Consider the following 25,617-nt stretch of genomic DNA (forward strand, 5'->3'; position numbering starts at 1 on the left):
AAAATCATTATTAAGACATATTTCTAAGTTATCAATTACAATTCCATTCAAATCATGAACACGAATGTCATGTTGTCTTGAACCAAAATCGAACTTCAGATTCATACAAGATTTATAATTACCATTCGTACCATATTTGTACGGGTGTATTTCAACGTGGGTGCTGCGAATGCAACCTTGGCATACTTGTTATTGTTCATTGATGAATGTCGTACGTTACTCATCACTGTAGTGCGGATATACTTGTATGGTAATGGTAAATCGCATTCTTAACTCACTCAGAACTAAGTAACTTAACTCAAAATTCTGAATTTTGTCCTATAACCTTATGACAAGAAAACGACAAAATTATAGAATATAAACAGAGATTCCCAGTTCCGACGGCCGCCCAATTCACTGCCTTCTATTGTTTTCAAACCTTTTTTATTAATTTCCCACAAATCGTCTTTTTTGAGTTAGTTCACTTTATTTCTAAAGGTGCGAAATATTTTTTACAGGTGACATTGTCTTACTATAGTATGCTTAAAGCTTTAACTGTCGCACTCAGAGATGTCTATTTGTTACCCTTGCCTGTTACCTACTAAGGTAAAAATAACTTACCCAATTAACAAAAGCAAAACACGATTTGACGAAGTGCACTGAAGTTGTTTACCTGCAACAAAAACAATATTTCCATCAGACAATCTACTTAACTGACTTGATTTTAGGTGATTTATTTGTTTTCAGTATAACATGTTTACGCGAAAATAGACTTTAAGCACACTGGAAGGAAGTACTAAAACATAAACACCTAATTACGGAAAATATTTCAAACATAACATTATTTACGAGAGGTGAAAGATGCTGTGAACTCCGGGCGATAATCGTAAAAGTATTGGGAACGCTGTTTTTATGAAAATTCCTCGCGTTGCTGACGTGACAGGGGAAACAATGCTGGCTGACGGCCAGGGGAAACACAGTTCGATACGACACGATAATTTATCGGATATTTGTTTAATAAAAATTTACTTGCAGCTGGAACCCCAAAAGCCCTTCCCGCCATATAAATCCAACTATATCATTTTCCGAAATAAAATCTTATAAATTAGACTACAATTGGGTCTATCTGTGTACGGATTTTCAAACAAATAAATTTAGCGGTTAATGTACTTATCTTCGCAGACTTACATAGTAGTACATTGTATGGTGATACCTAGAGTAAGAAACACAGGATTTTATGATATAAACATTGAGATTCTAAGAAGTCAAATGATATTGATTGAAAGACAATCATATTTTAGCGACAATCAGTAAACTTTTGAGGAGAGCGATCTAAAGTTTTTTTTTTTTGATAAAAAACTTCACAGAAGTTATACTTTTTATTTAATAAAGTAGGGTCTAATGTAAGATTTTCTTTCAGCTACAAAATCTAGATCAAACGACGCAGAAAAATCTAACCATTCCAAACATTATATAATTCATTTTCAATACATTTGTCGGCTTAGATATAACTGCATTTCGAGCGTTGATATAGTTTATTACAGAAAGACAGGCGAAATATTAGAAGTATTCCGGCGACCATCGAGGCACTACAACCTCCTTGGTATATATTTAAGACTGCATTATAATTAATATTAGTTAAGTATAAAATCTTTGCCTATTCAGATTATAAAAACACTATAAGTCACCTTACGGATTAAGCCAGTGATTAATCAATAAAAAAACAACTTGAATTTCGTCACACCCCATTGACATCGACCCGTTGGAGCAAACAATCATTATGACCTCACCAACCATTAATACCTCAAAAACACATAAACAACACGTTCCGTGTAAACATTTTAGTAAACGTACTACAGTAAGTTTGAAAATATTTATTAGTTATATTCGATGATAGTAATAAATAACATGAATCCATTTTTGCTCGTTATAAATCATCTCATTGATTTATTGTTATTATGCTTTTAACAATTTAGTGGTAGCTATTAACCTTGCTCTTTTAGAACATTGTAAAACTTATATATCTGTGTACACGATATATTGAAGTCCGTTACTTGGAATAAATAGGGTTTTGTAACCATATTAACGGAAAAGAAAGAGATATTTATTTATTAAGGTCATACAACACATCTGATAACAAACTCAATTGATTTCAATTGAGTTTGTCCTTATGTATTGGCAGCAAAAGAATGATTATTTTGATGTTATGAATGGTTATTGATGATGTGATTGCTTAATATAAAGTAACTCTTTCCTCGTTGCCGGTTTGCGACAAAATAATTTTTAATATTTTTTTACTAGCCTAGATCAAGTTCAGCCAGACTAATGAAAAAATACTTTTATTTTTTTACTTGTTTTATTTTATTTAGGATATATATGTGTCAACTAAACAAAAGAAAGATAGGTAGCTAACTTATTACGGCATGCACCATTGACGCGCGCGCTGCGTGTGCTCAATGCTTTGTCCAATCAGATTGATATATTTTCATGCTCTTTGACGGAATTCACATTGGCCGCTTAAGTAATAGTAAGTAATAATAAAATATTATAATAACGATTATACTACGCCATTGTATTGGGTATTCTGTAAAATAGTTGTATGTGGAAATAAATAAATAAAAACTCATATATGTTCTTCGAACTTTCGACTAGCCGTAATACAATGGAGCCATACAGTTTGTAAAAGGACATAGTCCGGGACCGTGGGTTTCCCATCTGTGTGTCAGTTTGCATACAAATTAATATAAACACCTACGTTAGGACCACAATCTTGAATAGCGCGCGCGAATTTTTAATTCAATAGGCATATTGATAATTTATATGATTCAAAATCGTTTAACGGTTACCTAAACTGAGCGAATATCCAGTCTCGCCTCTGATAGTTTACACTAAGCTCATTACCTAAACTAGAATGTGATAGGATTCGTGAATAGTTCATACTGGGCGTATTATTATCCCTAGCAAATTATGTATTTCTTTTCAAATTGGAAATCACAGGCTTTTGTTAATCCACTTGGAAATTAATACGAAAGTTGTTCATTGAGTGCACTATTGACTGAAACTTTTACACAGTCATCACTCATCAGCAATGTTTTTAGCTACAATGGATTCCAGACTCAAGACTCTTGATCATACATATTACTTACAATAATACAAGTGCCTTTACAAACGTGGGATGAACATAAACTTTATTCTACAGTTTGAAGTTTATTATAAAGTTTATTGTTTCATTAAAACTTGTATTGTTCTGTTTGAAGTCGCCTTTCGAGGTTAACTATGGCAAATGACGTTCTTATTCATTGTTTTACGCAGGTTCATGTGTTGATGTTGATAAAAATAAACATACATAAATATCATTGGTGTGGTATGAATGTTCGAAAATTTGAAATATACGAACTTTTTTCACGGCTCCAAATGCACCTCATTTATACAATATTATTAAGAGATTAATTATGGCCTTCAAGCATTCGAAAATTTAAAAAAAAATGGAATTTGACAGTTCAAACATTTAAAAAAAAAAATATTTATATATACAATTTTGTTCTTTAACAGCGTTAAAAATAAATGTGCTTTTAAACTCTTTTTAGGTCAACGTCCTGCGGCATTGTTTATCCTCCAAAATTACCATCGACATCTCGATGACATCACACGTCTCTCGCCTAAAAGGGGATCGTGCCCGCAAAAGGATTGCCCGCTTTAGAATCCTGCGCAAGCCACTCGGAACGCGTGCATTGTTTCTTTAACGTATGTATTTTTGTTTGGCCTCAAATTCGGTCATTTTTGAAACTGTTTTTGTCCTGGCATGACAGACTGGGTTTGATCATCAGTGCAATATAGTTTCTAAAATTTTTATATCACTATCGATCTGAAGCCTGCCACAAAATTGATTCAGTAATTTTCTTATAAGAACAACTAAATACATTATTACATAGATTAAATGATACTAACACTTATTTAACTGGCAACCCTGAACCTAAATCCTTCAACACGTCTAACGGGGTAATAAAGTGTTAACCGACCGTGGGAATATACCCCAAATAGGTTATTTGCGTGCGCTATGAACTTAATTTGACTCATTAACCTGTGAGTAATTACTGTAGCGTACATTAGTTAAGTTATGATGCTAGTAACCTTGATATTAATGATATTTGCTTTACTAATGTGTGAGACTTGAATCTGTTTTTTTTTTTACGAATATAGAGTTTTCGATGTATTTTTAAATCAAGTATATGAAATTCCTTATAGAATTACCTTAAAACTCGTATAACTAGACTACCTCGGCAGCGTAGTTGTACTGCATGCGCGGTATGACAGCGCTCTGAGGTCCTGGGTTCAAATCTCGGGTCGGGCAAAGTGATATTTGGGTTTTCTTGCTCAGTATCAGTCCGATTTGAAATTTGTACCCGATAATATGTCGATAGGGTTGCCCATCACATAATGGGACGAAATATACTTGGCGAAAAGTGGGTGTCCTGGTTGCGCCTCTGCGTACCCTGCGTGATGTGTTTTTGTATATAACTATGACCAATATCTCTTTTCCTCCCACCAAATTCCTTGGTCTTAAATGGTCTTCATTTACCATCACATGATCGTTGCTACAATCTATAAAAAAAAAAACAAATATAGGCCATGAAAATATCAAACTAGATTCTAGATCTCGAATAAACAGCACGAAGCTAAGAGAAATTCATTAAATAGTATAATTTATATATCTAAAACCACGGATTGCATCCATCGGCGGATAACTGTAAGATCGTGATCTGATTTGTTATCCAATTTCATCGTATTACCTATAGAATATTGCGGAGACGGATTCAGAGGTAGGTCACGGGCGGCATGACCCCCTTTTGAAGTCATTTATTACGCATTGTTTGCGCGAATAGTAAAATGGAATAACTGTTATTTAACTTATAGTGACTTTACATTATACTAAATGGGTGCAATCACATTTTATGATTAGTCGACGTAATTTTAAAATAATAGTAATCAAGTGAAGTGCTTTTTTCCCATAACCTTGCGATACGTTTGTGAGTTTAAACATAATCACAATGTATAATTTATTATTACCAATTATATATGTATTACAAACATCAACAAAAACCTCGTTGTTTTCACTAGCTGACCCTACAGACGTTGTCCCGTCTTAACTATGAATTTGCAGCGCGCATTCTGTCAATCGCCGACAGTTATTTCAAACAATTGACAGTTATATAAAAGTAAATTTCAAATGTGTTAAATTTTCTAATTTTCCGTGCAATTTTTTTAATTTTTTCTTTCATAAGAACCTTCTTATGTCGATAACATACACAACAACAAAAAAAAAATAGATATATCGGTCCAGCCGTTTACGCGTGATGGCGTGACCGAGGGAATTAGGGATTCATTTTTATATATATAGATAAATATAGACGGCTTTATCCTTCGAGAGAAGTTTTATTCTTTAGGTACATGTTTAGACTAAATACGTTATATAGGTACATATATCAGTGGCGAAGCGTCCATACAACTCAATTACTACCGGCTTTTCTTTTCTGTCAAATTGGCCGCGATATGTAAGTAAGGCAATTTTGTCTTTTTTTTTGCCTCAGGTAACCTTTTGAACCATTTCACCCTTCGCCACTGTTATATATAAAATAAGTATTTAGAATTTAAACCCCTTCTAAACTTGTGTTCGTTGCTAAATCCTTCCCTGAGTAAACTATAGACGCGCATCGAGCGAGTTCATATTTCAGATGAATCACAAAATTAATCTATTTAATAGAATTCCGATAATTGTAATTTATTATGCACGTTTGTTTATGTTTTATTGAAATATTATAGTAATAGAGAATTCATTACTCATTCAAATGATTATTGAGATCAGCATGGCCTATATAAGCTCTTCATTAATAAAACATAGGTTAAAAATCCATCGATGTTTTTGAAAAATTTTTGAAAGTGGTCTATGAGAAGTTTGGGAACCTCTAGTATAGGCCGACGGGCACGAGATATTAAAAAAATGGATTAAGAGATAATTTGAGTATACAGCATCATGCTATGTTCCCTTTTCTTGGGTAGGCAGTGGTGTTACCATATTCACATTGCGCCAAATTAGGCATAAGTTTAAAGTTAGTAATCTACAGTTTTAGTTATTTGTCAAGTTGACGGCTCTTCTAATGGTGGAAGGTCAGCATTCCTTAAGAACAGCTATAATGTCAGTGTTTTAAGTGTGTTGTTGATCTTTGAGAAGGAGGAATGGGTTTTGGCAGTGAGTTCAGGATTTATTTTAAGTCTAATTGTTGACGATGACCCAGTACTCAACCACATAAAGTTAAAATAGGCGTTATAAGAAAAATATTTATTCACATACGACGAAAAACTCTAAACTGACAAATAAGTAGGTACATCAAAACATTACATCGAAGGATCGGAATTCAAATAATTAAAATCAAAACTATACTTCACTAAAAAGTATTTATGTCGCCAACACCAATAATCTAAATAATTATCTATATAGTTTTAGAATCTTGAAGCAATTGATCAAATCTAGCCATCAAATAGGTCTCAATAACAGAGTAGTCAAGAAGTCTTGAAGTCTCGAATTGTGTATTTTCAAAGACCACTATTTATCTCAATTACATGAATACAGATTCCATGTCCTTGATATTCCAGAATTAATTACTATCATTACAATTACGTAGGTATTGTAGCATTTTTTTATAATGACTCAGCTATTAACACCCAGCGGTAATGTCAAGCGAGACGCTGACATTTCAGATGCAAGTAGCCTTTCCATATGCAAAGTGACGAATTGATATGCGAGGAATTTGTTTTTTAAGCACTAGGTATAATTGCATTTTTTATAAATAGACAATAATGCTTGTAGATCTGACAGTTTTAAAAATCTTTCCTGGCATAAAACTTTGCTATATTTATAGGCATCAGGGGGCCTTATTCCGTCTGGTTGTAGGGGGGGGGGGGGGTATATACGTCTTTTTGAAATTACGGACATTCTAATCGAAGGTCAGCTCTGAAGGCCGCATAAGTAAATATGGGGATATCTATACGCTTTGCTATGGAGGGAAGTGCACAATGAATATTTCCAACTCCTCCCTATCTTTCTATATGATTCATTACTTTGCGGGATAATGACAAATTAGTGTTCCCTGAGACTCGCCCAGCTTCACTGCTCGGTGTCATAAAATGCGTGCCACTGCTGATCCTGGCTTACAGGAGTTGTAGTGGTGGGTGTGAGGGCGGGAAAGTTTTTCTTACCTATACGGTTATCGAAGCTGTCTTTCGAATAGGATGTCCGCAAATGCAAAAAGACGGATTCGCCTCTATAAATGGAATAGGGACCCCTGACCTTTTGTCAAATCAGGATACGTTCTGTATGTATGTTAAGCAGTTTCGGTCTTTACCTTTAAAAAAAATAGTTTTGCCCATCGTCTGGGGATGTTTTAATGTCTTTCACATTTTCTTTGGGCTTCACAGTACGTCACACCAGCAGTGAAGTCAATTTGTTGTTCTAACGATAAAAATTAAAATTAAACTATTTTTCGGATTTTATCGCGGTATTAATATTTTAGTTTTCTCTCGATGTTTCGAAGATTTTGCAGCCTTCGTGGTCACGAGTGGGACTGATAAAAAACAACATTAAACAAACAATACATCCTATTTGTTTTTCAAAATTTTGATGTTTTTTTTGCCAACATTACCACTATATATTTGTATGAAGTCTGATCTCGCAAAAATACGTAACCACATATCCATTCACACAAACAAAATAACTAAATATACCACATAATTCGCTGTAAAATTATGGTTCTGATACTATTTTGTACCGAAAAAACAACGTATTTATTTTAACAAGTGTTTCGGTTACAAATGTTTTCTTAAGATGTATTTAAATAATTACAGTGAATTCAATGCTTAGTATGCCGCAGGTGAATAGTTATGGAAACAAAAAATAAACAATTGCCAGCCCCATTTACATTTTACGATACGATTTGTCTGACGTGATAATATAGCGCCGTATAAAGTGGCAACTAGTTTTCATCATGTGTTCGAAGTCAGTTTAAGAGTAATAAAAATATTGAATACGCAAATATGTAGTTCGTTTTTTAATGTGGGAACGAAAATAAGCTTTAATACCTATATTTTTCAATATTTTTTCTTACTTGCAAACTCGTGTTATAGAACATTTTATTACTGTAAATAATAATATTTTTTTCCGTCAAACCTCCTTTAAAGGCATCAAAACCGGTTTAGCAATAAAAATGTTACTACCCTTACGATTTACAATGCCATTTTACATAACATACCAATAAACGCCTACATCTTGGCCATCTGTAAGATCACGACATACAATTCTGATATATAAGGCAAATCATTACCTTTCTGTATAATTTTTGCTGGTGGTAGGATATATTTTATATTCGCCCGAATAGCGACCACCGTACACAAGGTGTTAAAACCCGCTAATGGCCCATGTAAGTGTGTCGCGTTCCGGGAACAGCCTGTGTATATCTGCTTCCAACAGGCTAGCATAAATGTGTCGACTGTCAAAGAGTATTCCAGACATTCTATTGGATCCCACTCCACTTACCATCAGGTGCAGTGAGGTGAATGTGTCGTGTACATGTAAAAAATATGGTGTAAATGAAGGCCAGTGGCATTGTGAATCGCAATCAGTATTACAAAATATGTTGACTAGCCGTATTTAGAATTTCAAGCGGATTATTTCATAAACCTCTCGATGTTATCTGTTTCATACTAGCGAAATTGTTTTGCTGTTGTGATCTACTTTGGCTGAACTCGCGTATATCCGGCTACGAATTGTTTTTTTTTTATGTTTTGCGTTTGTATTTTATCGTACACGCTGTTCCAAAAAAAGCGGCGATAGCCTAGTTGGTTATGAAACGGACTGCCGAGACTAATGTTCGCAGGTTCAAATCCCAAGGGCACACACCGCTGACTTTCCCAGATATTATGTGTGTATTCTTTGTGAATTATCGCTTGCTTTAACGATGAAGGAAAACATCATGAGGAAACCTGCACAACTGAGAAGTTCTCTATAGGAATTTCGAGGGTGTGTGAAGTCTACCAATCCGCAGTAGGCCCGCGTGGTGGACTAAGGCCTAATCCCTCTCAGTAGTAGAGGAGGCCAGTGCCTAACAGCGGGACGGTATATAATACAGGGCTGATGATGATGATGACACTGTTCCAATGGGCTGTGGATGGTTTCTTAGTTATTCATTGGTTAGCAGAAAGCTTTACGCGTACTTGAGGAAAACATGTTCCGTGAGCTTACATAATTTGCTTCCGAAATCCCTGAATATTTATGACATATATTTTTCTTATACCATTATGAAATTTTCCTTGGTGTAAATTTCTTTTTTTTTCCATTTTGGTTATTTTTTTCGGTAATTCTAAACTATATGCGTAATCTACCAAATTTTAGTCATGAATGAGATAATGCATACTTATATTTAAAGCTGATGAGTTTGTTTGTTTGAACGCGCTAATCTCAGGAACTACGAAACTGTTTTTTTTTTCACTAATAGGAATTTTTATTACTTTTGAGTACTAGACAACTTTTCATCCGGGGAAAATATGTATCCCGAAAAAAAAATCAATACGGACGGAGTCGGAAGCAATTTTCAATTTTATACGAATCGTCCGATTTAAAGGCCCCTTTAATACCTCACGGGTGGTTTTTATAATGAATCCAAGCGCGTAACTATTACTTACCCACGGTGTTTTTTATTCAAATGACATCACAACTTCCACGCATTCTCTTATGTTAATTCAAACACGGAGTAGTTATTATTGTTTTACGTCTAAATATTTGATTTAATACAGACTAAACATTTTCTTTTGTTCTTGTTTCTAGTTGTTACTGTATAGTATATTATTGTTCTTTTGTTAATCTGCTGTTTGAAACAATAATAATTCATGAATGAGTAACTAACTCGCTTTGAATTGAATTTCGGAAAGAGTAAATAAACAAAGTTTATTTAATCAAAAATTTTCAATTTCTCGTGACGAATTAATCCGGAGTTCTCAGTTACGAGGAGTATTATTAAATGTTTGTATTTTAAAATTCAGGATAATATTGATATTTGTTACTTATATGCTGTATTAGTATTAATCTTGAGGCAACCTACTGCACAGATCGATATAAAAATCAAGTCATTTTGACATTGCGTTAATAAATGAAACTACATTATCGTCTATATAACGGCTAACATTGTGTCAAATATCATCCATTTTTTGAACAAAACGTTTAACGTTACTTTTCATATCTTTATCATTTTGTAGTTTAGTGCAAATATAGCATGTGCGTGAGTGTATTTCTGCCTAAAAGTGTGACGTTGCCATGTGGCATTAGGGCGTGTAAAATTAAAATTACTTCTAATTGATATTTATTGTGTTCGAAGCTTACACTATATTTGACATGTATGGTTCAAGTTACTTAAGTAAAGAGTTATTTTTAAAGAAAAGTATGGTTTTATTTAGTAATGTAATGTCAAAATGACCTTGTACATATAAATTCGTAAATAAAAATCTTTATAAGATACCAAAATATTTACTAATCCATGGCTGTCGATGCCTACAGCACTATACCCACATGGAAAGGTTTACATACTGATGACTTATGATAATTTATTCCCAATCATCTTTAATATCCCCCCCGAGGGAATTCTTGTGTTTGGTCTCCTCACCGAATGCACGTCCGTACGGGGGGACGTTTGTTGTGAGTCTAGGCACACAGTTAAGTGTATACCTCATCTTTGCCTATTTTTGACAAACAAGAAAGACAATTTATGGCAAAAAAGAAAGCCCGGAGTTTCTTTCTGCCTTTCTTCTTTGGGTAGTCATCACTTACGTAGCTAGTGAAAAGCTGGTAGGTTAGCTAGGTTAGGGCACATCTCCTCGCCGGTGAGGATCGCGATGCGTTATCCTTCTATTTCCCCCTACCTGCCAGCCCGAGCTGGTTACTTCGGTTTGTACCCTGTCTTCATTATAAATTTTATCCCTAATTTAAAATGTCCATAGTTATATAAGTAATTTTAATAGTTGTTTATAAATAATAATAATTATTCTTATGCTTTGTTTTGACGTATCATATGTGCAACTTTGTTCGCCTACGTGATGTATAAAGTATTTTTTTTTATTTATTCACATTAAGGTCTATGAGGCTCGCGAAAATTTTCTGGTGTCTCCCTTCCTTCTATCCAAAGAGTGTTCCTTCTCCTTCCCCTTTTCTTCCTTCCTCAGATATCCCCTCCCAACTTTCCTCCAAGGCCAGCAGTCGTTAAGCCGAGGGATTCAAGTATCCTTTTGGCAAGTTTCCCTCGCTGTTAACTGCGGAGTCCGATACAAAAAGACATAATAATAATAATAATATCAGCCCTGTATTATATACTTGCCCACTGCTGAGCACGGGCCTCCTCTACTATTGAGAAGGAATAGGCCTTAGTCCACCACGCTGGCCTAGTGCGGATTGGTAGACTTCACACACCTTCGAAATTCCTACAGAGAACTTCTCAGATGTGCAGGTTTCCTCACGATGTTTTCCTTCACCGTTAAAGCGAACGATAAAAATTCACAAAGAATACACACATGATTTTAGAAAAGTCAGAAGTGTGTGCCCTTGGGATTTGAACCTGCGGACATTCGTCTCGGCAGTCCGTTCCACACCCAACTAGGCTATCGCCGCTATTACTATTATTACAAATTATTATTATTATTATTCCAAAAAGACATCTTTAATACCAATTGTGTTATTTGTTGCTGTGCGTAGAAAGAAGAGAACTTATTTTCATGTAGGGAATAGTTTGAATGCAATCTAACTCCATGTTGACCGAGGATGAGAGTTTAATTTTTTAATACCACAGACACTATAAAATATAAAACTGACAGTTGACAGATACATAATACAGATTATGTAACATTAATCATGTATTCCTTGCAGTGAATACCAAGTTCCATCAAGTTTTACTTAACAATCAAATTCCGAACCTACCAAACCCATAATTCTATATAATCAATGAATATACGTCGCCATTCCAGCGTGGGTGTCGACAAGGCTGGCGAGACACCGGCGCCTGCCGTTGGGCAATTATTTCCTGGTATTGGGTAGCTTGTAGGTAGTGGGTGAAGGTAGCTGAAAACTAGCTAGTATAGCCCCCTCTAGTGATATAGATTAGCATGATTTGTATTAATAATTAAAAGATTTATTACTCTGAAGTACGAATGCACATATTTTTGTTAATAAAACGATTAATTAATGAACTTATTAATACTTAGTAAGATTACGTCTGTTTACGAAGTAAATGCAACCTTCATCTGGTACTGAATTTCAACTTACCGTCATTTTCTATTTCGATCTATCCCAAAAATTGGCCAATCAGAACAAAGCTTTTTGACATGCTTACAAATGAGTTATTATGATTGGTTCATTTTCGGAATGCGATTGAAGATTGATATTGGAATCGTTTATTGAAAACTACTTCTAATGATACCGTCGTGGGATTAGAGAATAGTCATTCACTGAATAAATTCAAATTATATTAGTTTTATGATTCAAAGATTCTCAAAAAAAAATTAGTTTATTTTCCTTAGAATCGGAATCGGTTTTTATATTTAAAATCATAAGTACGCAACTGTGATAAATTTAGATTATCCAAATCAAAGACTAGTCTAGATAATTAGATTAGAACTTCAAACCTGGTATTACAACATAAATTACTGGTTTTGGGCAGTTAAAGTTTATAGTTTGCTGTCAAATTACGTTTAATTTATATTAATCTATTTGACTAAATAAATGATTAAGATAAACGATAGAATTTCTTTTGTGTATGCAATACACATTTGCACTCTCTGTTCTTTCACTCTCATAATCCGGTGAGACAGCAATCCGACATAACCGGAGAGAGATCAGGCGCAGGACCAACGGCTTTACGTACTCTCCGAGGCACGGGGGTATCACACCGCCAACATCCTAACTGGGACCTGGGACTGAGCAATTTTTAAGATAGAAAAAACCTTGGATAAATGTGGCTCGACCCGGGATTCGTAACCGGGACCTCACCCGTACAATTACAACTAAGCCACCGAGGCAGTCAAGAAGGCACTGATCCCATATGAAATGAGATTATTTTATTAATACACGCCTTACCTTACTTGGTATAAACACCCTTAGACTTGTCATGCATTGTCAATCAAGTCAGGTGGAACAAAAGCCGATGACACTGACAATTGCAACAGTGGGTACTTGCATAATATACGCGCCCTACATACAACCGCACTGGCAACAATCGCTTTAATCTGACGCGTGTTATTTTAGTGCAATGGAATTAATAAGTTTCTTAAAGACATTGTCAGAAAGACTCTGTTTAGTTTCTAAATTTAACTGTTCTGGCAATTGTTTTGTAGGCGATTTTTCTTTTAACGTGCACGGTTAAGTGACCATTACTCCTGATGGTTAATGGAGTGAGATCCAACTGAATGTCGACTGACGAGAGATGATTACCATTCGCCAGTCGACATCATTATGCCGGCCTGTTAGAACCGGATACACAGGCTGATCCCGGAACGCGACACACTTACGTGGGCTATTATGACGGATTTAATATCTTGTGTACTTTACCTTTGTTACAAGATGTATATATATTTAAATTACAAAATGTTCTTTCCGAAAATCGGTAAATAAAAATTGAGAAATGCGAATATCGCTATTCGATTTATGCAAAACAGAATTCGTAACTAGTTTTTGACACTATTATTAAACAAATCATGTGCTACTTATGAGCAGTCATGACAAATATCATTTGCCGTGGAATTTGTTCATCATTTCGTTGAATTGAAATCAAAACAGATAAAATATCCTCAAACACGCTCTTAGCCTGTAAGTACTAAACGTCATATCAAGTACCAGGATAACATATAACAAAGAGTATGAAGATATTCCGCGACACTTCGCCTTACAATATCACACGACAGGTGTGAGGTGTCAACATCACATCTTGTTCAATTTCGCAAAACCGCTCAGATATCTTTTAGAACCGGTAGAATGGTTCCTACTACTTGTTACAAACATAACACTTTTACGAAGAGGCATTTTACCAACAACGGGATTATATAACAAAGGCTATTTTGATTATTTTATTTTATAACTTAATATAACAAGTTTTTATGCAAATAATTGACAGGACGAGCAATGCGGTTGACTGAATTATTTAAATTAAAATATTCGTTTTTAAATGCTGAGAATACATGTTTATATCAGTATTTTTACGGTGAATATGACTGCTTTATCTACACTAATATATAAAGCTGAACAGTTTGTTTGAACGCGCTAATTTTAGGAAGTACTTAATCAATTTTGATTTTTTTTAACTAATAGAAAGCTACATTACTTCTGAGTGCTATACGCTACTTTTTATTCTCGGAAAATATTTTCACGCGGATGAAACCGCCGGCAAAAGCTAGTAAAAATATGTTAAATCTTTGATTGCGACGTATGATTTTTAATTATTTTCTTTACGAATGCTCATTGTATGGAGTATAGACAATGAACATGTTTTGTTTGATTCATGTTTATGGTAAGCAATAACTGAATGCGTAATATGTTGGCAAAATACACCAAGTCTTTATTTGTTTCTTTGTATTCATTAGTGGTAGCGGCGATAGCCTAGTTGGGTGTGGAACGGACTGCCGAGACGAATGTCCGCAGGTTCAAATCCACAACCCTGACTTTTCTAAAAAATCATGTGTGTATTCTTTGTGAATTTATCGTTCGCTTTAACGGTGAAGGAAAACATCGTGAGGAAACTTGCACATCTGAGAAGTTCTCTATAGGAATTTCGAAGGTGTGTGAAGTCTACCAATCCGCACTAGGCCAGCGTGGTGGACTAAGGCCTAATCCCTCTCAGTAGTAGATGAGGCCCGTGCTCAGTAGTGGGCAAGTGTATAATACAGGGCTGATATTATTTATTATTATTATTATTCATTAGAAAAGCATTGCATCGTGTGAATACTTGGATATTTCATTAACAATATCAATATTCTTGCTCATGTGCCAATATATGTATGTAAAGGCTACTTATTTAGGCCAACATGACGGTCATGGCTTAAACACCTTCCGCAGTAGAAAAGACTCGTTAAATCATCGGGCCAGTATTAATAAAAGCCCGATACAGCCTCAGCAGAAACTTCTCGACTTAAAAGTCAAGTTCACTAAACTCGAATTTAAACCCACTCACTAAATACTCGAAAGATTCTGAAACCCATAGTACGGTCGCAATATGAAAGTGTTACGTAAACGATGACGTCATAAACAGGCTGTTTAATGACACCTTGCTTTTGGGACTTTATATAACACGCCCTTGCCAAACAGGTTCTGATTGTGAAAGTATTCCGTTCATCGTGATTAATGGTATTAATTTTGTCACTTTTGAAAACTTATGTAGGGCAGTTACAGCATAATCAATATGCCGGGCATGACACATGATGATGCTATAAGAATTTGATACTTATGATTATTTCAGTAAGAGTGAAACTGTTTTGATAATGCAAGAGTTAAATCGCATTGACGTATATTCCATAGACACGAACGTATATTAACTATTTGTTCAAAATCTGAACTAAATTGGCAACCAAAACGTCACTGTTATAACCTATTTATTCACTTTAACAACAAATCATTTTACTTATTTGACTTATATTTTTTATTCAAATCCAGGTTTCTTAGACTCGAGTTCTTATATCTTGAGCGCCGTTAACAACCATAAGCTGTCAGTCAGTCAGTTCAACACAGTGGATGTACGGAACGCCAAATCTAGTATGTATTACATATATATCAATGTTAAACTGTGACTTTTTTCTCGGGTTAAAATGTAATCTATAGTAATAATATGAAGTTGAAGAGTTTGAACTCGATAGTTAATCTCAGGAACTACTAAACAGTTTTGATTTTATTTCTCTAATAGGACTCTGCATTACTCTTGAGTGTTATAGGCTCTTTTTTATCCAGTTAATTTGGTCATGTGGACGGAGCCCCCTGCAAAATTATGGGGTAGAAAACACAAGGCGAAAAATGGGCCCCTATTTGCATCTCTGCCTACCCTTTTAGGTGTGTGATGTTTCCTTCACAGAAACAACACGCGTACTTTATTTCTTAGTAATATCATTACCAAGAAATCTTGCGAATATGTTTGGCAGTTTGGAACCATTACGTCATCGATCTGCCGAGGCATAACATAATGTCATTCAAGAAGGTTACATTCGACAGAAGGTACAGTCAGCCACAAAAGTAGCTGAGGAAATAATAATCTTTAAAACGCTGCATCACGTCATCTTTAATAAAAATATTCTTTTTTATCAAAGTTTCGAAGGAAGAAAAACGAATGTTGATAAGGACATAAAAATATAAAGACGATTTGAAATTCGAATTTTGTACACTACAGCTACTTTTGTAGTTGTCTGTACGACGCGTGTGTATGCAAATATTTGAAAATGGAAGACTGCGAATGTTATTTCATTTTGTAGTACACACATTATGACGTCACTTGAAGAATTTTGTATTGTAGGCGAGAAGATGACCTTTGCCGCAGCTGTTCATATTAAGCTTAAGGTTCTATTGCTTAGACCTACATGCTCTTCATACCAATGTCATACTATATACCTGTTTTGTATTCTAGCAAAATAATAGCACTGAAGTACTAAGGTTTTATGATTTTTTTAGTGTTCTGAATTGTAATACTAAAAATCTTGTAATGTAAATGGTGGTAGGTCTCTCATATGTGAGAGTCCGCTTGGGTAGGTACTACCGCAATATCTATTTCTGCCGCCAAGCAGCAGTGTGTAGTCACAGTTGGGTTCCGGTTTGAAGGACATTGTAGCCAGTGCAACTACTAGACATAATAAGACTTAACATCTCATGTCTCAGGATGGCGAACGCAGTGGAATGCCAAACAATACTTTGTAATTCAAGGTATTGGATGGTGTTTCTACTGTTTATGGGCGGTCGTATCGCTTACCATCAGGCGAACGGCAAACTCGTCTCATCATTCAAAGCAATAAAAAAAAACTTACACTAATTTACATCTATCTATATATATAAAAATGAATTGCTGTTCGTTAGTCTCGTTAAAACTCGAGAACGGCTGAACGGATTTATCTTATCTTGGTCTTGAATTATTCGTGGAGGTCTAGGGAAGATTTAAAAGGTGAGAAAAATTCGAATAATTGCCGGGAAAATCCTCAAAACAGCATTTTTCTATTTCCCATACAAACGTTTTCTAACTAATACGTAGAGTCAATTTGAGCTTTATTGCTATTGTATAAAGTTCACTGTTGTCTAAGCAATGTAGGTGTGTTCCTAACATCAAAGCAGTGTGCGATGGAGCACAGAATATAATAATGTAATGTCGCGTTCTGAAACTCAACAAAAGTGATATCGCGGACCCGACTAAATTGAACAGTCACAAAATTTAATATATCATTAGTTATTTGGTTGGCTTCACGATATTATTTTTTTGTTTTACTTTAAAATGCATGTTTTCGTTATGGACAATTTTTGAGCTACTTTTGCATATCTATACTTATAATAAATCTGTAGAGAGGTCAATTCTGTACATGAAATATATTTCCAAAATAACTGGGGGTGATTAGGGATCGATACTGATGCTAAAAATGCAATTAGTAAAATTTTTGTCTGTCTGTCTGTATAACCGTTATAGAAACAAAAACTACTCGACGGATTTTAACTTAACTTGGTACAATTATTTTTCATACTCCTGAGCTGGTTATAGTATACTTTTCATCACGCTACAATTAATAGGAGCATAGCAGTGATGGAAAATGTTGGGAAAACGGGAGAAGTTACTCCATTTTTTAAGCTTCCGTCATTTCGTGTGCAACCTTAATGGTTAAAAGTTCCTTCGATTTCACCAGGATCCCATCATCAGACCCTGACCGGACAATCGGACCACCTGCATACCACCATAAATTAAAAAAACATCCCGACAAATTGAGCACCTTCTCCATTTTTGAAACCCGAAATCCACGCGGGCGAAGCTGCGGGCGGAAGCTAGTTCTATATAAAAATGAATATTATAGTTCCCATACAACCGGACCACCTACAGTAAATTTTAATGTATCAAAATTAGATACAATTGATGAACCTACCCATGAATTACGAAATATCCATGATCAAGATAATTTAATACGCGCTCCAAACACACTTTCAAGTCGATAGCCTTGAAATCTTTATTTGTAACAATTGGTCAACTAATTTGAATTTTTATTGACACTAACATTGGCTTTAAATGCCAAAATAAAAATTATGTGTGTTGCTTGGAACGCTTGCATATTTTTTGTATTTTTATTTTGGAATTAAATCAAGTTTTATTTGTCCTGGCATGGCAAAGAGATTTTAAGGAAGTTGATATATTATTACGACTGCAGTGCTGAGGTCTCGGATTCGATTCCCGGGTCAGCACTATTGTGTTTTTCTACTCAGTATCAGCCTGGATTCGGAAATTTGTGCTCGATGTAACGATAGGCTCGCTCCCTATCGCATCATGGGACGGAATACGTACGGCGGAAAATGGGTGAACCAGTTGTGCCTCTACCTATCCCTTCGAAGATAAAAGGCGTATGTGTGTCAAAAAATGCATCAACCTACTGTTAATGGTAGCACGGTATTGCCAGCTATGTCTACAGCGTAAATACAACTGCTCGACTGTACCATTCATACCTTCAAGCTTTTGGAAGTCCATTGCTGATTATATGCCTCCTCTAAGCATTTCCAAATTGAACTGTTCGAAGCGGCTTGGATCCAGCAAGTTCCAGCGACCTACTCTATGACCTCACCATACCTCACAGAAACCTACAATAAATAAGCTTTGCTATTGTGTTCCATAAAAATGAAATACTGAAATAGCTATTCCTATCTTATCCCTCTCTTCCCTAAACACCCTTTTTATTCGAGGCCAAGTTACGAAAGTACTAACTTAAATGCTCGTTTACAATATATACCAGTAATAATATTCTTTTAATAAAAAAATCGCAAAGATATGATTAGCTAAAACACAAATTTACTCGATCAGCTGTAAGTCAAAACCTCTCTTGCCTCTTAATGAGGTTGAAACTAGGAACCGGTGATGTTTTTGACAGATAATTAAGCAATTCTTAACCACCTCTTAACGCTAAAACAAGTTTATAAGTAAGACTGATAATTGGTAAGTATAGAGCATTTCTAATAATGTCATTCACATGACATCTCTCGAAGGTTGTTAGAATGCTAGCGTAGTTAATTAAAATCCCTAGACAGCCGAAGTCCGAATATAGAGGTAGTACCATTGACCCAGTAGCCTAAATTTATTCTGGCTAGAGACTTGAAATCGCTTGCCAATTCCACCAGTGAAGCAATAAGGGAAAAATATGTCATAAAATACTGGATTAATTTTAATGATTAATTGCATTAAAGGTAAACATTTGGGTATTTGGATGCGGTTTGGAGGAAAATCAATTGCCAAGAAAATATATTATGTAGAAGCTTTTGACTTTTTATATTATCGACAGTCAGTCAAGAAGGACAGTTAATTATATTAGACAAAACAATGCATATGATTTTTCATTCCTGCCTGCTTACCTTCTAGAATGATAGATTACTTTTTCAATACAGCCCACAGCAACGTTTCAAACTGTATAAGAATTATCTGGATGTATCATACGAACTCTGTCACAACATACCGCACGTGACTAGAGTTTAAAATAGTTAAAAAATGAATGGCGACGGCCTGCATGCCCTTCCCGGCCTTGTCATAGATTTCACGTTGGATACGAAAACAAAATTGTAATGAATATATAGAGATGATGAAATGCGCATTTCTTATCACAATTTTAAAATATTAACAAAGAAGAACAGATTATACAAAAATAGAACTTAAAAACCTTTGATTTATATGATAAAAAAATAATAATGCCAGCCATGTACATTATATCCTATTGCAGGACAGGGGCATTCTCTACTACTGAAAAGTTCCTTCGTTCACCACACTGGCCTAATTGTTAGCAGATTTCACGTTCGAAATTCTTATGGAGAACTTCTCAGGTAAGATGTTTTTCTTCACAATTGAAACAAGCGATAATTTACAAGAAAATGACATATGGTCGCTAGAAAACCAAAATTTAGAATCAATGTAACTTGTGATCATAAATTACCTATGTTTTGGAATAATTTTATCACAGTAGTTTTTTTAAGTCAAATATGTAAACTGTCACGTCAGCAGATAACTTTTCTTTTATTTTTGGTAATTAAAATTAATGTTGTATAGAGACTAAACTCTATAACTGCTAATTATATATTTACAGTTTCACTTCGAGGAATTTACATTATTCTTTAGTAAGTAGGGCTTATTTTACGTTTAGCCTTTAACACGGATGAAGCCGCGAAGAAAATTGTATTAATTTAAACTTACAAAGCAGGTTCACAAATTTCTAAATACTATCAACAGTATACTGCAGATTCTTTTACAAAAACAATTGTCGAGTAATCACGAACTCAAACGGTTATTATTGTCGGCGCGTTCCGGGTCGTCGCGTGCACCGGTCGCCATCTGCTACCATCTGGCACTGTGCGACCAGTCTGTAGTAAATACTGTCAATATTATAGACAGCAGGTGACAATACTTTATAGCATTACTTTTCAAAGTGCCCCCGTCCCATTGCAAGGCGTTATAATATGTAAAGAAGGGCGTTAATGTAGATTTTGTAAATCAATTTCAATACTTCGGGAATAGTACTTTTTTGGGTTAAGGGATTACAAGCCATTCTGTCACCCTAACAACGTACATGCAAAATTTCATTATTGCTGAGAGTAATAAAGGAAAACGTAACAAATAAATAAACTCGCTTTCATAGTATTTGCTAAGATACTTGGTGAGGCTCATGGTTTCCTCTTCCTTGCATTGAAGAGAAGAGGGGCGTGGGCATTCCTATTTAAGGTAGCAGGGTGGCATAAAAAATAATATGGGAACCTCTGCTTTTTAGTAAATACTCTTCAGTAACGTGAACAGTGTGCTTGTTCTTTTGTTATTCGTTAATATACATAAATTAGTGGGTTTGTTTTTTATAGAATTGGACGCGGCAGACGAAATATAAAAAAAATACTTTATTTTTTTTGTTTCTGTTTAATATGGAAATATCTGTTCATAAATGTCACCGAAGTGGTTTAGATATCTATTGAGGTCTAGTTTACACACTGTTTTACAAAGCCACGTTTTTTTTCGAACACAGCAAAGTGACCTACCTGTACCTGATGGTAAGTGAAGTAGGGTCCAATAGAATGTCGACTGACGAGAAATGATTACTCCTTGACTGTTGATACAATTATGCCGGCCTGTTGGAACCGAATACAACTCTCTCCCTAGAATCGAGGGCCACACCATCATAACAGTATTTAAAACATGGTTTGTATAGAAGGCACATCAGTCAATTATAGTAAAAATATATTATAAACATAATAAAGAATATAGTCAATACTAATTTGTGCATTGAACAAGTCATCCTATTTAGAAGGTCATAAGATCGATTTCTTCTAAAACAAGTTTAGCTTACATATCCAGAGGCGACATTTCTTTGTACGTATTATCGTAGTATATTAGTATTTATCAGGATCATACTGTAAGTTATTTTATGTCCGTGACAAGTTAATTTTTTGTTTATTGCTTTGAATGACGAGACGAGCTTGCCCTTCGCCTGATGGTAAGCGATACGACTGCCCATAAACAGTAGAAACAACATCCAACACCTTGAATTACCAAGTATTGTTTGGTATTCCACTGCGGTCGCCAAACTGAGACGTGAAATGTTAAGTCTTATACATATCCAGTAGTTACACTTGCTACAATGTCCTTCCAACCAGCACACAACAGTGACTACACACTGCTGCTTGGCGGAAATAGACATTACGGTGGTACCTACCCAGACGAACTCTCACATGTGAGAGACCTAATATCATTTTGCAATGCTCTACATAAGAAGAAATAAGGGTCTATCTCAACGACTACTTGAACCTAGTATATCAGTCGTGTATTATACCTATATGGTTGATTTTTGAGATGGTATTAAGGGCAATACCTTATGCAATCTTGTATTTTTTTTTCAATCTTTATTTAAAAAGCTCCGTCGCATTTTACAATGTCGCTTCATACGTAACTACGCTGACTTTAATATCTTTCCAGTTGTGAAGCTTCCATACAACCCGATTACTACCGGCTTCCCTTTTATATTTTTCTACGTTTGTCTTAGTTTTAGTTTTCTGTTCAATTGGCCGCAATATGATAAGTAAGGCCTGTTTGCCTCAGGTTACCTTTTAGCAAATTTCACCCTTAACGACTTTACATTGTTAATTAAATTCTCAAAGAGCAGTTACTGTAAGGTATTTATTTAAAATGTATATTTGTTTAGATTTCTGTCTGAATATACTTTAGATATCATTGCATGTTCGACTATTCAACTATCAGAATTTATCTTCGTATGGGTTTTCTCACTCGGCTTTAGCATTTGGCATCAACATCAAAGCATCGACTCAATCGATGACTTAGTCCCCATCCGGTATTCGAACCTATGGATATAGTTTACGGGTATTTTGGTTATGTTTGGTAAAACAACTTGACTGATTGATAGAGTATATCGTTCATAAGACCTTTATTCGTGTAAATGCATGATACTTTCACTTACAATAAAGTTTACATAACATCTGTCATGATAATTGTACCGTTCTTGAAGAACAAGTATTCCAATCAACATATCGATCGTTGAATAATTGGCTTAAGCGAATTTTTTTTCGAAAATTTATAACTAGGTAAGAAAAACATAGAAAAAAGTGCCGATTTTAAATATGTATGAAACTTTGTGTCGTAAAAAAATGTGGCTTACGTCAATTACCTTTTGAACCAGCGATGTATAAATACTATGAGCGTATAACATAAGCCTACAACAAAGTCTTGTCTAAGCCTACATTAGCGCAACAAGTTCATTAGTTTCACATTGTTGACTGAAAAACTATTGGGTCCATGACCTAAATTTTTAATGAACGTTTCGCATATTTTAAGATCAAACACCTTTGAAAGTTTGTACTGCAATCGTAAATTACCGAACGCCTACACAATATTAACAGCCATTTTGAAACAATTTACAACCGGGCATAAAGTATTAAACGACCGTTTTGTTACACATTAACATACCCGAAGCGTGTGTCGATCGAAAATAATACAAACAATTTGCTAATAGCACACGAAACGGTGAAAACGAAACCTGCACGCTAAAAGTTGCAAAACGGAATTAATTCACAACATCGAAAACGCTACACGTTTACGCAAATAAAAAAAAAATTCTGGCTGAATGGGGTTGCAAAATTCCTTTGCTGTTATACACTGAAAAAAAAAACAAAGAACGTCGCAGCGTTCCGATGATCAATCCGAACGGGCTCACCTTGATAATCCGTATATTTTGACAGCTGGTGCACGTCAACAAAGAAAACAATAGCCTGCACTTGTCTAGGCTGAACGTAATCGGTTTAGCAAATTACAACGTGAATTGTCACTTGAACTGGCACTTAACACAATTTACTTTTTTATATTTCGACATTCGAATTTTAAACACATCGGTCTTATCGGTTCGGCGGGTTTCGTTTGTTTTGAATAAAGAACGGGGCACAGCGGCGTGCGCACGCGTTCACAACCGCGCGCAGCACTGACTCGATTCACCGGCCATTTTCTCAGCGGTGGAGGGAGATGGCACCGAAATAGGAAATAAAATGGAAAAATAAGGCTGTACGGCCGCGCCATAAGTTATTACGCAAAAGAAGCTAATTATTGAATAGTTTAGTAGAGTTTATCTTTGTAAAATCAATGCACTTTCGAAAATGATAACCTATTTTCAAAGTAGCTGGTTTCTTGAAGAACCCTATATTTTCCCAATATAGACAATAAGGACCATTATATTTTAGCTTTAATATGATAGCGAAACGATCGTTAAGTACTTATTTTTATTACTTAATAAGTATGCAGAACAATACATTTTTGCAAAAAATATTTACGTTTTATAAAATGCAAATAATTTTATTACACCTGATAAACTTTATATAAAAGACTTTCTCGATTACACCGTTTCCGGCGATTTAAAGCTTCCAATTCCCATTTTTTGGAAGGATGCCTTGAGTTTGACATTTAGGTTATTTGAATTACAAATAACTATCCAAAGTGACATATGGGTGTCATATGGGTGTTCGAACTTAGGTTAAATAAAAAATTTGAATTATTAAAAATGAAAATATTTGATGTTTAGATATCTAAAATAAATATTTTTTTCTGTTTTGTAACAAAAATACTTAGTTTATGACAGTTACTCAGGATATGCCTTAAATTATGGCAGGATTTCCCCAGTTTCAAAATATTGTGACTTATTTAAGGTAGAGTAGGAAACTACACTTGATCCCGCCATATTAGATATTGAGCGACAGACCATATAGAAATAATTACCGTCGTATGAACAAAATAAAATTCAAAGTATATACAATAAACACATTTTTAAGAATCGATGTTTTAAAGTGAGTTTAAGTCTTGTCTAGCGTATTATTTTTCTGACTAAAAACAAGGTAATTCAAGTATGGGAGGCATACCCGCCAACAAAGCTTTCTTAAGCAGACACTGGCAAAATTATGTGTTCGTAAATATATATAATGACAGATTTAAGGTGTTTGGAGCTTCTAAGGTTTGGGGTCATTTTTAATTTGTATTGTATATTTTAGTTTATTTGTCTAAATAAAATCAACTATTTACATAAAGTCCGTTACATATAAACGAAATTTACGACAACATTGTAGAGACAATTATTCTGAAAACTTTTAGTAAGAAAAAATTTTCTCCATGCTGTGTTTAATAAACAACGTAATTTAATATAAATGTATATCCTTGACATTGTAAATTATATTATATAGATGACAGAAGTTTGTAAACTTGACTTTATTTTCATAATATTGTATTGCCGATGATATATATTATATATCCGCCCGGATAGCCACCACCGCATCCAAAGTGTTAAAACCCGCCATAGTGACCCACGTAAATGTGTCGCGTTCCGTGATCAGCCTGTGTATATTCGGTTTCAACAGGCCGGCATAATTATGTCGACTGCTGAGGGATAATCATCTCTCGTCAGTCGACATTTATCGGACCCCACTGCACTTACCATCAGGGGCAATGTGTTCACTTAGTCTTCCCCGTATAAAAAACTAAACACTTTTTGGACTAAGAGTGCCTAGGGCCTCGAGGCAAAACGAATTTCAGTATTTGGACTATGACCATGGGATATCTCGTGTTTTAGAACTACCCATATTCAATACGGCGATACTTGCATATTCTTTTTTATTAATGGAAAACGTGCTTGCTAATAGTGCGTGTAAGCGATGTATCTCTACCCAACTCTTTTGAGATAACAGCGTGATGGTATGTATATTATGTTTTTAAAATTTATTAGTGCAAAAAATGTTACTTATACTTGTTCTATTACCCCCTTATTCATAAATGTTTTTTATCTAAGGACGGAGTAAAGCTGTGATAACAAGCTTGTTTCTCAGTG

The 25,617-nt window shown here is 34.9% G+C and overlaps 1 protein-coding gene across 5 annotated transcripts in view; it reads right to left on the reverse strand.

Moving 5' to 3' along the window:
* Positions 1 to 23,741, reverse strand: part of LOC115453665 — a 157,861-nt gene extending 134,120 nt beyond the window's left edge. For 3 of the 5 annotated variants that reach the window (XM_037438742.1, XM_037438737.1, XM_037438741.1), the window contains exon 1: positions 23,470 to 23,741. The gene's annotated coding sequence lies outside the window, so the exon portion shown is untranslated. Of the gene's footprint in view, positions 1 to 600; positions 653 to 23,469 lie in introns of all 5 variants that reach the window. The other 2 variants (XM_037438738.1, XM_037438739.1) reach the window with 1 other exon arrangement.
* Between the last annotated feature and the right edge of the window lie 1,876 nt (positions 23,742 to 25,617).

This window comes from Manduca sexta, chromosome 15 (genome assembly GCF_014839805.1).
Source record: "Manduca sexta isolate Smith_Timp_Sample1 chromosome 15, JHU_Msex_v1.0, whole genome shotgun sequence".
Classification (NCBI taxonomy): domain Eukaryota; kingdom Metazoa; phylum Arthropoda; class Insecta; order Lepidoptera; family Sphingidae; genus Manduca; species Manduca sexta.